A 14,052-nucleotide genomic window follows, 5' to 3' on the forward strand; every position below is an offset into this window, starting at 1 on the left:
CTTTGGTGGTTAAACACATAACTAAGTTTAGCACGATTTTCTCAGCTAACATCAGTTGAAATTAATTTTGATGATGAGATTCATGAATTTATTCTTTTGGTGTCTTTACCAAATGTTTGGGAACCAATGTAGGCAGTAGTTAGCAATTCTGTTGGCAAAAGAAAGCTACAATTCAATGATGTCAGAGATCAAGTTATTGCCGAAGAAGTTTGCAGGATGGATTCAATCTAATGGACATCATCGAGATCTGGTCCAAATATCGAGAACAGAGGAAGAGGTAGGAGTGGTGAAAGGAGTTCTAACAAATGTCGCGATAGATCCAAGTCAGGAAATAGAAAAGACAAAAACACTTTTGAAAAAAAATTTGAAATATTGGAGTTGTAGTGAAACTGGTCACTTGAAAAAAAAAGTCCAAAGCAACGAAGAATAATTCAAATGCTGTTACTGAGGAGGTGCATGATGCTCTATTAATATCCATGGAAAGCCCGGTTGATTATTGGGTTATGGACTCAGGAGCTTCGTTTCATACCACTAGTAATCGTGATGTATTCGATAATTACATCATTGGCGATTGTGGAAAAAAATTTCTAGCTAGTGGAAAACCTTTGAAAATAGCTGGAATGAGTGATGTACAGATGAAAATGTCGAATGGATCTATCTGAAAAATCAACAAAGTAAGGCATGTACCAAAATTGGCACACAATCTGATCTCAGTGAGGCAGCTCGACGATGAAGTCCATGATGTGACCTTTGGTGATGGTTCCTAAAAAGTGAACAAAGGAGCCATGAATTTTGCTTGAGAAAAGAAAACTGAAACACTTTTTATGACTTCAAGTTGCAGATATATATATTAGCAGTCGTGGATGCTGGAGTCAATTCAAGTCTATGTCATTGTAGGTTTGTGCATATAAGTGAGAAGAAAATGAAGATTCTTGTATCAAATGGGAAGCTACCGAAATTAAAGACCGTTGAAAACAAGCTATTTGAAAGATGTATCTTTGGAAAGCAAAGAAAGATAAGCTTTTCAAAAGGCGATAGAGAACCGAAAACAGCAAAGCTGGAGCTGGTTCGTACTGATATATGGGGAAAATCTCCATTGACATCCATTGGAGGCTCAAGATATTATGTCATATTTATCGACGATTTGAGCTGGAAGTTTGATTTTATTTTCTGAAAAATAAACCTGATGTTTATTAGACCTTTAAAAGATGGAAAGCCATGATTGAGAATGAGACCAACTTGAACGTGAAGTGCTTACAATCTGATAATGGTGGTGAATACGAAGATGACGAGTTCAAGAAATATTGTGTACATAACAAGATCAAGATAGAGAAAACCATTCCTGGTACGCCTCAACAAAATGTGTAGCTGAAAGGATGATCATGTCCCTGAATGAACGTGGTAAAAGCATGAGATTGTACTCTGGATTACCAAAATCATTCTAGGCTAATGTTATTAACACTGCAGCCTATCTAATCAACAGAGGACCTTTGGTACCACTTGATTGCAGTATACTTGAAGAGGTATAGAGCTACAAATAAGTGTTTCTTTATTGGTTAGGGAGATAATGAGTTTTGTTATCGTATTTGGGATGACCAAATCAGAAGATCATTCGAAGAAGAGATACAATCTTCAATGAGAAAATATTGTAAAAGGATAATTCAAGCATTGGAGATGTGAGCTGGAGATGAATGCCTTGAAGTCAATAATACTAATGAAGTGACATTGATAGATATTCGTGTGAATGAATCGAAAAGCAGTAACCAAGAAGATAAAGAAGCAACTGCACAAGTTCATGACCCAAAAACTCTGGTGATTGAACTCAAGAAATGTTTGAGAACAACTAGACCACTTGAGAAATACTCCCTTGCACTTCACAATATTTTATTGATAGATAAAGGTGGACTGGAGACCTACGAAGAGACAATGAAAAATGATGATTCAACTAAGTGGAAGTTAGCCATGGAAGATGAGATTAATTCATTGTCATCCACTCAGACATGGCAGTTGATAGAACTTCCGCAAATAAAAAAGCATTACATAACAAGTGAGTGTACCGGTTAAAAGAAGAACCTGATGGTAACAAGCAATATAAGGCAAGACTTGTCGTAAAAAGTTTTGCACAAAAAGTAGACATTGATTAGACTAAGATTTTCTATCCAGTGGTTAAGTTAACCACTATCAGGACTATACTCGGATTAATGGCAAAATAAATTTACATCAAGAGTAGTTAGATGTTAAGATGTTGTTTCTTTATGGTGACCTAGATAAAAAAAAAAAAAAAGAATTATATGAAGCGGCCACATGGCTTTGAATTACGAGAAAAATAGAAAATGATGTACAAACTTTAGAAGAGCTTGTAAGGTCTCAAACAAGCTCAACGATAGTGGTACAAGAATTTTTATGGAATCATGACTAATAATGGTTTCTTGGGATGTCAGGCCGATCATTGTTGTTATGCGAATAATCTTTGAAACATCTACTGCTTAAAATACTACTGAATTTTTTTTTTTGAAACTATGGCAAAAAATACACACATACTTATATATATATATATATGTATAAATAAGTCAATCATGCATTTTAAAAGTCATCCAACCACTGAATAAAAATAACTGCAATTAATTAATTCTTAAAACGTAATCAATCTCTCAGTCTACTGTTTTAAAAGAGAAATTCGAACATCATACAAAAATTCTGACAAAATCAACAACGTATAAAAAGATTCAAAAACATTTAAAAATATTGTTTAAACATATGTCTCATAATCATATTATGCAGAAGAAATGCAAGGTCTTCGGGTTTTCACGTGCACCTCCGAGCTCAGCCTACTCAGTCTTCAGCGCCTCCAGTCTTCTCATCCACATGATCACCTGCATCAATCACATCTAATGAGTTTAAAGACTCAACACACCTAAACCGTTATAAGAAGTACTTATACATAACATGCAACAGTGAAAAGTACGGTAAACAAAGTAACTTTCATGATCTTCAAAAGCATGAACCTAAACATAACCATATCAAATCATGTCATATCGTATCATCATATACGTATTCATTTTCTTTATTGAATTTAGATCATTAGTTGTGATTTCGTATCAGTTCTAGGTCGATTGATCCATCTATGTATAGCCGCAGTACCCAGCGGCGGGGACATCAGTGACAGTTTTACCCGTCCACTGAGCCTTGGCCTTACATGTTCGTATTAGTCACAACCAACTCACCTCTTTCAAAAACATGTCATTGCATTCATCACTTGTAACATTCATGCATATACATACATTTCTTAAAATCAAGCATGCAACGTATTTTCTAGTATTAACTTAAAAATCCATATTCAATATCAACATATACATTTTAAACATGCAATATCATTTTTCAGGGCACTGCCAAGACTACTAACCTAACTCGGGTGAAAAATGGCCATTTTCCATTCAAACTTATCGAACGCCTTAAAAACATGTTTTTAAACATTTCTTAGACATAAACTCAAGCCCACACTTGAACTTCTATAATTTGTTTAAAACTTAGACCGGAGTCCTAATTTTAACCCGAATCAACCCGAAACTTAACCATAGTTCAGTGACTCCTAACCAAACCCCGTATGACCCAATTAAACCATCGATAACCTCAGACACATTGACATACCAACACCCAAAACGAGACATGCTCACCAAAATCATTAACCCTCAAGTACAGGACTAGCGCCTAGGCACTGGTTGCGTAGAGCTGCAGCGCTTGATAAGCGTCTAAGCACCATGCACCAGCGCTGCGGCGCTACGAGGGCCGAAGCTCAAGCACTGCAGGGCCAATGGGCAGTGCCGTGACGCCACACTTGAGCGAAAAACCCTAAATTTCCCCCTCGAAGCCAACCATCCTACGCCCACTCGACCCGGACCAAGCTTGAACCAACCTATCCTAGACCACCACTGACCCTTATTGAACTACCCTAGTCATGGCCCTCAGCCCCATGCTCTCGAATACATGTGAACCACCCGAACTCTCCAAAACCGAGCCACAAACAAGGGAATCAATCGGCTACCTACAAAACTTGCTCCAGATTCAATCTCGGCCCTTAAGACACATAAACATCTGCGGTAAATCACGCCTCAGCATCACACCTAGCAGCCCCTTCGAACCATGCATAAACTGTGAGTCATATGCATGTTTTTCAAAAGAATTTCATGTAAAAACCATGTATAATCCATTCATATCAGTAGATCTATATTACATCATGCAAATACAATCAAAATATATATAATATGGTGTGAAATACGAGAAAAGAAAGGAATCGGGCATGTCTTAACATATAAACGCTCAAAACTTCAAATCGACGAAGCGAGGGACGAGCACCGGAGAGAGGGGACAATTTTCCTACCAAAATTGCCTTGCAAAAATGCACAAAAGCTGCTGCTGTTCTTGAGAGGGATGCGGGCGAGAGGGTGTGGGGAAGGGGCTAGGGTTTGGAGTGTTTTTAAAATACTAAAATGGTGACTATTGGGCCTAGGTTTTAAAATATTAAGGTGTAGTGGTCTAGGTCCAAAAGCCCATTAAAACAAGTCCATTAGGCCCAATGATATGTACATAAAATATTTCATTTAGGTACGTTTTCAAAAATATTAACTGAACCCTCATAAAGTTCTTCCTTTTGCTAAAAAATCGCCTACTGGTTTAAAATATGGTTAAACGTGTAAAAATATATTAAAAATGCCCATTTTCGAAAATCACATAATAAATACACCATATATTAAATAATTAAAAATAATTATTTAATAAAACATTTTCCTTAAGTGTCCCCGGTCTCCGTTCCTTGTTCGATCGTGAAATACTGCTAAAAAATCCCTATGTTATGCAATCAAGTAAACCATACCATAAAATCATGAAATCATGTCATAACCATGCACTAAATACATTTAAAAATAATTAAATAAACATTTTACTAACCCCCAGATTTGCATGCAGTCTGGTTACGTCGTTCAAATTTCTAGACCTTACAATCTTGATGGTTCTTATATCATTCAACTATTATATGTAGATAATATATTGATAGCAAGAGTTTCTTTGGAGGAGATTGATAAACTCAAGAAAGAGTTATCAAAAGAATTTGCTATGAAATAATTGAGTGCTGCAAAACAGATCCATGAAATGAGGATCTTAAGAGATTGAGTGAATGAAATCATAAAGTTGTCTAAAGAAAAACACGTGAAAAAAGTGGTTAGAAAATTTAATGAAGTTAAACATATGAGTATTCCATTGGTTAGTCACTTTAAACTAATCAAAGCACAATCACAATCGATGGAGCAAGAGCAGAATTATATGAACAAGGTTCCTTATGCTTCTGTTCCTTATGCTTCTGTTGTTGGAAGTCTCACGTATGCAATGGTTTGCACGAGACCAGGCATAGAACAGGCAGTGGGCGTTGTGAGCAGGTTTATGAGCAATCTGGGAAAAAAACACTGGGAAGCAGTTAAATGGATTTTCAGATATACGAAAGGCACTGCTAGTTTATCTTTATTCTTTAGGAGGTCAAATTTGGGCTAAGAAAGTTTTGTCGATACTGACATGGGTGGTGACCTGGATGGAAGAAAACATACCACTGGGTATGTGCTCACATTAGGTGTTACTGTATTAAGGTTGCTGTCTAAATTGCAAAAGATATCGACTATTGAAGTTGAGTACATTGAAGTTACAAAGGCTAGCAGGGAGATGATATGATTGAGATCTTTTTTGGAAGAATTGAGTCAGAAGCTTGAAGGTAGCTGATTACACTGTGACAGTCAGAGTGCTATTCATTTAATAAAAAAAGCATGTTTATCATACTCGGACAATGCATATACAGGTACGGCACCATTTCATCATAATAGTTTTGGAAGACGGAATCTTGATGCTTGAGAAGATTCTTGGAAGTAAGAATTTAGTTGATATACTCACGAAGAAAGTAACCACAGAAAAACTGAAGTTATGTTCAACTTCAGTTGAACTGCGAATATAAAAGGAGAGATATGAGCTGTTGCATTGATGATGTGAAGACATGAATGAAATCAAGTCTTCAAGTGAGAGAAATGTTAGGTGAGCTACCACCATTCTGCATTTATGATGGTTGGTTGTGCAGCTTGAGTTGTCAACAAAGTGGTTGGTTGAAGAAATTTTAACTCGTTTTCACACAAGAATTTGTATCTATACCAGAAATCCAAACAAAGCTTTTCCACATTATAAAATAGAGAGTAAAGAAAAAAGAGTTTTTTTGTTGAGTGTAGTGGTTCTCTTGTGTGAATTACAGAAATATATTCTCGGTTGTACTCTGAGTTTAGATTGTGAGATATTGAGTATTTTGTATACAATTGTAATATTTCTTCAAATAAAAATTTGCAGTAGTTCTGTGGATGCAGACTATATTGGTTGAACCATGTAAATTTTTGTGTTTTTGTTGATCGTTTTAATTATACATTTTTTAGGTATTATATTATTATCATGATCGTTATCGTTCGTAATCCCCAACACTTTGCACTTCAATGATTTCATTCCATCTCTTTTATTTTCTCTAGTTTATATTTCTACTACGTTAAAAAATATATATGTTTTCATTTTTTTTTTATTATTAGAAGTACTTAAACATTTGTATTAATTGGATAGCTTGCGGTAACTTTAATTTAGACAAGGAAAGTTTGTCTTTCAGTTGAGAATATAATTAAATTAAAAGTGGTTTTAAAGCTGAGGATGATTGAATTCAATATAAATTAATTACTATATGTTTAGGTCAAACTAATAACACAATATACTCATAATTTCGTCGAAGATTTTGGAACACGAATTAAATTTGAAGACGATTAAATTTGTTCTCCGATTATCCCTAACTTATTTGCAAAATATAACATATTTGATATATTACGATTAATTTAAATAGTAAACATCTAATTGTTCATGTCGACACGCATGGATTAATATTTATGTTTCTTATAATTAATAAAAGAGTAGGTCTCTTGTGAGATGGTCTCACAAATCTTTATCTGTGAGACGGAACAACCCTACCGATATTCACAATATAAAGTAATATTTTTTCATGGATGACCCAAATAAGATATTCGTCTCACAAAATATAACCTGTGAGACCGTCTTACACAAGTTTTACCTTAATTAAAATGATATACAATATACTGTCAACTAACAAAAATAAATATTTAAATTTATATTTTTATAAATTAATGTTAATTAACTTAATTTTATCGAGAAAATAAGTTTGGAAGCAAATAATCATAAACCTGAATTTAATTTATATTACTGCTGAGTTTGAATTAATGCATGCCCATCAATATTCAATGAACCATGTAAAAACGTTTCCATTTTTCCTCAAAATGTTTCAAAGGATCTTCGTATACATTCATATAATATGCATATATATATTTACTTTTAAAAAATGTGACAAAGTCTGCAATATATATTAAATTATATATGAAAGTTAAAAATATAGTTACATGAATAAATATCTCATAAATAATTGAAATTTTAACTTGCAAATTGAAGCACATTTTCGGTAGTTGCAAGGCAACATCAACGCTTCACGGTGTTCCCCCATTTACTACATAATAACTACTAACAAATAGACCTGGCCATGGACTCGAACCGTGGTCAATGGAACCGTTAACCAGGTTAACAGATTTGATCCAGAACAGTGATCGTAACAGTCCAATCACGGGCCGGTTATGGTTTATGGAGTCGAAATCAGTAATTTTTCAATTTATTTTATTTTTTATTTTAAAAATAATTTTAAAAAAAAAACGAAACATGACCATAATTCTTCTTTCGTTGTTTTATTTTTTATAATATGTAATTATTTTATATTTCATATTAGATTGTTTTTATTAATTTTTAATGCAATTAAATAAACATGACTAAATAATTTGTCAACATTAATAAAAATACTCACTATATCTTAAAGTCTTGTATTTTCACCAGATTAATTTTTTAACTATTTAATTATATATAGTGGAGACAAGAATATCACGAAATCACAATCTAAATATGTATTCCACGATAATAAAATAATGAGTAGGTTTTTTGTGAGACGGTCTCACGAATCTTTATTGGTGAGACGGGTCAACCCTACCGATATTCACAATAAAAACAATACTCTTAACATAAAAAATAATAATTTTTCATGGAAGACCCAAATAAGATATTTGTATCACAAAATACGACCCTTGAGACCGTCTCTAACAAATTTTTGCCTAAAATAATATATCTCAACTCTAAAAATAAACACATTGAATTAGTATATATGTAATCAATTGCGACAAAAATAGCCTATATTGGCACTTGAGGTTCTTTTTACAATTCCCACGAGTAAATTATAAAAATAATTAATTAATTAAACAATAAATTATAATGAAAACCATCAACTACAATATACACACATATATGCAAGCACTTTTTTATATTTTGTTTTTAAAAATAATTTTAAAATTTTATAAAATAAATAATAAATTGAATCGGGCCCAACCGGACCTAGACCTCGTCGCTTAACCTGTCCCGGACCCAGATCGTCGATTTCGTAACCGGACCTTAACAGACCACGAGCGGGCCCAGTTAAGGGTCAAGATGGTCAAGGGTCAGGATTTTCTTGGACTCAGCCCGTGGCTAGATCTACTAACAAATGGTACAGTTTCTTTGCTTTAAATGTTGACCTTAGGCACACAACCACTTCATTGTATACACTCATGTGTCTATATATATATATATATATAGTTTTGTTATATTATCTATCAATTATGTACATATTTGTGTCTATCAATGAGGTGACATTGATCATTTATTGGATATACAATTTTGATATGGTTCATCATATTTAATAGACGAGTACCACTTTATTGGTGAGCACAAAGGTGAACAACATAACAAAACTTTGCTAATTTTTTAATACGTATTTCAAGTTTATTTATTTTAGAAATATCTAAACAAAGATTATGGGTTTAAATATAGAAAAAAACTTGTGTGAGACGGTCTCACGGTCGTATTTGTGAAACGGATCTTTTATTTGAGTCATCCATAAAAAAGTATTACTTTTTATGCTGAGAGTATTACTTTTTGTTGTGAATATGGGTAGAATTGACCCGTCAAACAGATTAGGATCCGTGAGACGGTCTCACATGAGACTAACTCTTAAATATAAATATATTTGCATCACCCAGACTCCTTTTTCCTCCTCAGTCTTTGCAATTTGTGGTCCTTTTATACTTTACCTATTCAATTACTCTTTCTTGAAATTATTGTTTAAAATGGTCCCAATTTTATATTCACCAGTCCATATTTCCTTTGTATTTTTAATTCATTACTCCGATTTTGTTAACTTATTTTTATCACTTTTCCCCCATGGAAATATATAGTTGTGTATTTCTTGCTTAAAAACCTTAGCTAACAATTTTCACATCACTAAAATTCAACAAATTTTGTGACGTCAGAAATAAATTCACTTATCGCAAAAAATTTGTATAATTGATTTAACTATCCATGAAACTTTTTTTCGAGTCTAAGGAGAAAAATTTGTTAAAATTAGATCTCGAGCCTAGATATCGTCCCAAATTTAAGCTTTTGATACCAGACGAGCTATAAGTCATAAAACACTTACTTTTTTAATCGTTAGACACATTACATAACCCTAATATATGAAAAATTATGACGAGCTATAAGTCATAAAACACTTACTTTTTTAATAGTTAGACACGTTACGTAACCCTAATATATGAAAAATTAAGAGATGTTTCTTCTAGCTAGCTAATTGACAGTACCCCTCTTCTTGGTGGAGATTGGTGTTTTAAGTGTATAAAATTGAAGAACTCGTTCGGTTACATAATTTACACATTTGGAACTTTGGATGGAAGCATTTCACATGAATAATGAACTCAAAAAACCCAAAAAGGTTGGGACCCTAAATTGGCATACTATGTGATGATAAAGAGAGGCAACCACGAGAGATGGTGACACATTAATATGGAATGTGACCAAAGTATATATTATAAATATATGGTGTTAATATATAGTTAACTAATTATGGGTACGATGATATCATTATTAACGAGATACACTTTTTCTTTGCTTTAGTCAATTTCCTTTCGTTAGAACATGTTATCCATACTACAAATTTGGTGACTCGTTATATTGCTCGTTATGTACTATCTCAATATTCACTCTTTTCTTGGGGACAAAAACTTGTGTGAGACGTTCTCACGGGTCGTATTTTGTGATACGGGTCTCTTATTTGGATCTTCCATGAAAAAGTATTACTTTTTATTGTGAATATCGGTAGGGTTGACCAATCTCACAGATAAAGATTCGTGAGACTGTCTCACTAGAGACCTACTCTTTCTTAGGTTGAAGTTATCATTCCTTCGTGAATTATGGATATATGGCCTGGAGGCATTTAATGATTTGTTATTTGATGTTTTTTAAAAAAAAAACTAATTTTGGGAACGCTAGCTTGCTACAAATATATATAATTTTTTGTACGTATATGATTATATATTCCAAGCATATGTCTGCAGCTTGCTTGGTGAATATATACTAATTATATAAGAGTAGGTTTCTTGTGAGACGATCTCACGAATCTTTATCTGTGAGACGAATCAACCCTACCGATATTCACAATAAAAAGTAATCATTACTAAAAATAGGCAAACGACAACGGTTAAAAACCGTTGTCGTATGTCAAATAAAACCGTTGTTAAAAGCCCTGTGGTTAAAGGGCGTGCTCAAAGACAACGGTGAAAAACCGTTGTCGTAGACGTCTAAAGACGACGGTGCAAACCCGTTGTCGTAGGTATATAAATTAAAAACCGTCGCAAATTATTTCGCGACGGACATCATCGTTAACCGTCGCTAAAATTAGCGACAGTAGTAATTTAAACAGTTTGCGATGGACATCATCGTTAACCGTCGCTAAAATTAGCGACAGTAGTAATTTAAACAGTCGCTAAACAGCGACAGTTTATTAAACCGTCGCTAAATTTAGCGACGGTGTTTTATAACTTCGTCGCTAATTTTAGTGACGGTTTTGTATGCTTTCCGTCGCTAATTTTTTCAGTAAAATAAAAAAAATTTCACTTTTAATATTTTAATAAATATACAAAAAAAACTCACAATCTAATATGCTAATTATATTTTTGATTTACCATCGAAAATACTATATTATTGATTTTAAAATTTTATTAAACTTTAAAGAGAAAATCGAAACTAAAATTGTGGAAGGGAGAAAAATTTTAAGTGTTGTGAGGTGGTATGGTAGAAAATGGACCGAGGGTGGGGATATTTATAGACAGTTTGCGACAGTTTTGACTTTAACCGTCGCAAATAGCGACGGTTATTTTTCTAACTGTCGTCGATTTAAAATTAACGACGATTTTACAAGAACTGTCGCTATATTTAGCAACGGTTATTAAAAACCGTCGCTATAAGTATAAACCGTCGCTAATTATAGATCGGCGACAGTATTACCAAAACTGTCGCTAACATTAGCGACGGTTATACAAAAACCGTCGCTAATTTTAGCGACACTTTTTACAAATCGTCGCTATATTTACATCGGCGACGGTTTTGCTTAAAACCATCGCTAACTTTCGCGGCGGTTATACTTAAACCATCGCAAGATTTAAATTAATGACGGTATAGTATGACCGTCGCTAATTTTAGCGACAGATTTTACTTAAACGGTCGCAAAATGTAATATTGACAATAAATTTATTGAAAAACAGTTGAAAGACAACGGTTTTTTACAAACCGTTGTCGTAGCTTGAAGAAAAACGCTAATAAACAACAGTTTAAAAACCGTTGTCTTAGCAAAAAAAAAACGCTCATAGACAACGGTTTTTAAAAACCGTTATCGTAGCCCAAAAAAAACGCTCATAGACAACGGTTTTTAAAAACCGTTGTCGTAGATATATCAAAGACAACAGTTTTAAAGAAACTGTTGTCTTTGAGCGGATTTTTAAAGGCTACGACAACGGTTTTTATTAAAACCGTTGTCTTAACAACGGTTTTAATAAAAACCGTTGTCTTTGATGTGTTGTTAAAACCGATTTTTCTTGTAGTGAATACTCTTAACATAAAAATTAATATTTTTTCATTGATGACCCAAATAAGAGATCCGTCTCACAAAATACGACCCGTGAGACCATCTCACACAAGTTTTTGCCTTTATATAGATATAACTAATTTTGGTAACCTAGCAAGCTACATACAATCATAAAATTTTATTTTTGCAAAATGAGGTGAAATGCAATTTTTATAACATACCATGATATCAAATTTTTAATGGGTTCTTATATATTTGATATATACCATGTATGGGAAAATAAAGAAATATTTATTAAAAGCAAATGTGCAAATTTGGTTTGAAAAAATGAATTATCAACGCTAAAATGAGATATTATTTTTGGGTTTGATTCCAAAGAGATTTTTTTTAGTGGTGTAATTATAATTAGATTTTGAATCTGAGACCGCGTCCCAAACTAAACTTAGAACCCTTATGTCAATTTCAAGATGAACTATATATATATAAACTATGATTTTTTTAAATGAGATCTTAACATCATATCCTACTTCCGAACATGAAAACATCTACAAAGTGCTCCAAAAAGGCCGAATTGGTGGAGTAGCTGAACACTTGACCAATATTTAGTAGTTCGATTCTCCCAAATAGCATCTTCTCGGATTAGCTTTTCACGTACACAAAGCAAGTACATTGTGGTTTATCTGACTAACGTGGTCTGCATAATATAACATCAGTCTAGATATTTACCTAGTGCGCATCTGAAAATAGCAGTTGTGAGCTCTCACATCATAAAAAAAAAAAAATCTCTAAAGAATGATACCATGCACAGACTTTTCATTATCCAAAAATAAAATTTGCATTTCGCCTCATTTTGCCAAAATATAGAAGTGTTCACCCTATTTTTCGAACTCCTCCATATAATTCTTATTTTAAACTTTTAAATTTTTATCATTATAAAAAAATTATTATAACAAGATCATATTGAAACTCTATAAATGATTTTTTTTCCCCTTGCATTTTGAAAGATTCAGAGAACAACTAAAAACCTAATAACACGAAAATCGATATTTTAAGACTCACATCCAAAACATGTCATAGAAAAACAACCAAATGGTCCAAACACCTTTTTCCCTAATTTAATTTTTAAAAACAGATTTTTCAGAAATTATTTTCCTCTATATTTCGATTGGTTGTTACAATATGTAATCTATACTATTCGTACGAATGATAATACACACAATATTAGTCGCTCAAAATACCCAGTGCCTTGATAAATATGTCCATCAAGGGCTGGTTTGTGGAAATGTGCTAGTTTCCACTCACTTTTTTGCTTATCTTGTCTCTCACCAAGTGACGGTCTATTTCTATTTGTTTCGTTCTTTCATGTTAGATCGGATTTGCTGCTATATGTATCGCCATTTTGCTGTCACAATGTAATGTAACTGGCAATGTAACCTGTAAGCCCATATCCTTCAATATCCCAAAAATCCAGATTATTTCACACGTAGTGGTAGCCATAGCTCTGTACTCTGCTTCTGCCGATGATCTTGACACAGTCGATTGTTTCTTTCTTTTCCATGATATCAACGAATCTCCCATTTAAATGCAATATCCACTGATTGATTTTCTTGTCGTGGGTCATGTTTCCCAATCTGAATCGCGATATTTTTTCAAGGATAAAGAACTCTACGCTGATATGAGAATCCTGAGTCCAAGTGTAGCTTCCAAGTATCTCAATACTCTAGTTGCTGTCTCCATGTGTGACATCTTGGGTGCGTGCATAAACCGGCTAAAGTGTTGCACCACAAAGCAAATATATGGTCTAGTAACCGTAATATAGAATAACCGACCTTTCGTTATTCTATACGCCCCTACATCAGTAACCAAAGCATCACGTGAATCTTCTAACTTGGCACTATCATCATACTCCTTGTTTATCAATCTTAAATTTTGTTCCATTGGAATGTCACAAGGTTTTGCCCCTGCCTTACCAGCCTCTGAAATAAGGTCCA

The sequence above is a fragment of the Primulina huaijiensis genome, chromosome 2, assembly GCF_012295235.1.
Source record: "Primulina huaijiensis isolate GDHJ02 chromosome 2, ASM1229523v2, whole genome shotgun sequence".
NCBI classification, from domain to species: domain Eukaryota; kingdom Viridiplantae; phylum Streptophyta; class Magnoliopsida; order Lamiales; family Gesneriaceae; genus Primulina; species Primulina huaijiensis.